This window comes from Triticum urartu, chromosome 4A, assembly GCF_056163025.1.
Source record: "Triticum urartu cultivar PI428250 chromosome 4A, HENAU_Tu73, whole genome shotgun sequence".
Classification (NCBI taxonomy): Eukaryota; Viridiplantae; Streptophyta; class Magnoliopsida; order Poales; family Poaceae; genus Triticum; species Triticum urartu.
Genome location: NC_141876.1, coordinates 605,686,570 through 605,689,104, shown reverse-complemented (window position 1 = coordinate 605,689,104; position 2,535 = coordinate 605,686,570).

Below are 2,535 nucleotides of genomic sequence, written 5' to 3'. Positions count from 1 at the left end.
GATACTTCGAAAGAGATTGTCCGTTTTGTACACGAAGTGCATCCAGCTTTTGCCGTAACCATCTCAACTTTGTTGCACATGCTATGTGGGTGAAGTGATGATACCATGCCAACTTTCAACCTTTTCGGAGTTCATATGAAATGCTTTTCAATTTCAGGGTCTTATAGCTCAAAAAAATCAGTAAATGCATGAAAAATAACAAATGAAGTCAGAAAGGGTTGAAAATTGATGATGTGGCTTTGAATGGTGCGTTTTGAACACAGAAAAAATATGGAGTTCAAATAAGTTCAAGAAAATGAAATCCCTTTGTAACAGATGATCTTTCGTCTGAAACCCTGATACTTCGAAAGAGATTGTCCGTTTTGTACACGAAGTGCATCCAGTTTTTGCCGTAACCATCTCAACTTTGTTGCACATGCTATGTGGGTGAAGTGATGATACCATGCCAACTATCAACCTTTTCGGAGTTCATATGAAATGCTTTTCAATTTCAGGGTCTTATAGCTCAAAAAAATCAGTAAATGCATGAAAAATAACAAATGAAGTCAGAAAGGGTTGAAAATTGATGATGTGGCTTTGAATGGTGCGTTTTGAACACAGAAAAAATATGGAGTTCAAATAAGTTCAAGAAAATGAAATCCCTTTGTAACAGATGATCTTTCGTCCGAAACCCTGATACTTCGAAAGAGATTGTCCGTTTTGTACACGAAGTGCATCCAGTTTTTGCCGTAACCATCTCAACTTTGTTGCACATGCTATGTGGGTGAAGTGATGATACCGTGCCAACTTTCAACCTTTTCGAAGTACATATGAAATGCTTTTCAATTTCAGGGTCTTATAGCTCAAAAAAATCAGTAAATGCATGAAAAATAACAAATGAAGTCAGAAAGGGTTGAAAATTGATGATGTGGCTTTGAATGGTGCGTTTTGAACACAGAAAAAATATGGAGTTCAAATAAGTTCAAGAAAATGAAATCCCTTTGTAACAGATGATCTTTCGTCCGAAACCCTGATACTTCGAAAGAGATTGTCCGTTTTGTACACGAAGTGCATCCAGTTTTTGCCGTAACCATCTCAACTTTGTTGCACATGCTATGTGGGTGAAGTGATGATACCATGCCAACTTTCAACCTTTTCGGAGTTCATATGAAATGCTTTTCAATTTCAGGGTCTTATAGCTCAAAAAAATCAGTAAATGCATGAAAAATAACAAATGAAGTCAGAAAGGGTTGAAAATTGATGATGTGGCTTTGAATGGTGCATTTTGAACACAGAAAAAATATGGAGTTCAAATAAGTTCAAGAAAATGAAATCCCTTTGTAACAGATGATCTTTCGTCCGAAACCCTGATACTTCGAAAGAGATTGTCCGTTTTGTACACGAAGTGCATCCAGTTTTTGCCGTAACCATCTCAACTTTGTTGCACATGCTATGTGGGTGAAGTGATGATACCATGCCAACTTTCAACCTTTTCGGAGTTCATATGAAATGCTTTTCAATTTCAGGGTCTTATAGCTCAAAAAAATCAGTAAATGCATGAAAAATAACAAATGAAGTCAGAAAGGGTTGAAAATTGATGATGTGGCTTTGAATGGTGCATTTTGAACACAGAAAAAATATGGAGTTCAAATAAGTTCAAGAAAATGAAATCCCTTTGTAACAGATGATCTTTCGTCCGAAACCCTGATACTTCGAAAGAGATTGTCCGTTTTGTACACGAAGTGCATCCAGTTTTTGCCGTAACCATCTCAACTTTGTTGCACATGCTATGTGGGTGAAGTGATGATACCATGCCAACTTTCAACCTTTTCGGAGTTCATATGAAATGCTTTTCAATTTCAGGGTCTTATAGCTCAAAAAAATCAGTAAATGCATGAAAAATAACAAATGAAGTCAGAAAGGGTTAAAAATTGATGATGTGGCTTTGAATGTTGCATTTTGAACACAGAAAAAATATGGAGTTCAAATAAGTTCAAGAAAATGAAATCCCTTTGTAACAGATGATCTTTCGTCCGAAACCCTGATACTTCGAAAGAGATTGTCCATTTTGTACATGAAGTGCATCCAGTTTTTGCCGTAACCATCTCAACTTTGTTGCACATGCTATGTGGGTGAAGTGATGATACCATGCCAACTTTCAACCTTTTCGGAGTTCATATGAAATGCTTTTCAATTTCAGGGTCTTATAGCTCAAAAAAATCAGTAAATGCATGAAAAATAACAAATGAAGTCAGAAAGGGTTGAAAATTGATGATGTGGCTTTGAATGGTGCGTTTTGAACACAGAAAAAATATGGAGTTCAAATAAGTTCAAGAAAATGAAATCCCTTTGTAACAGATGATCTTTCGTCCGAAACCCTGATACTTCGAAAGAGATTGTCCGTTTTGTACACGAAGTGCATCCAGTTTTTGCCGTAACCATCTCAACTTTGTTGCACATGCTATGTGGGTGAAGTGATGATACCATGCCAACTTTCAACCTTTTCGGAGTTCATATGAAATGCTTTTCAATTTCAGGGTCTTATAGCTCAAAAAA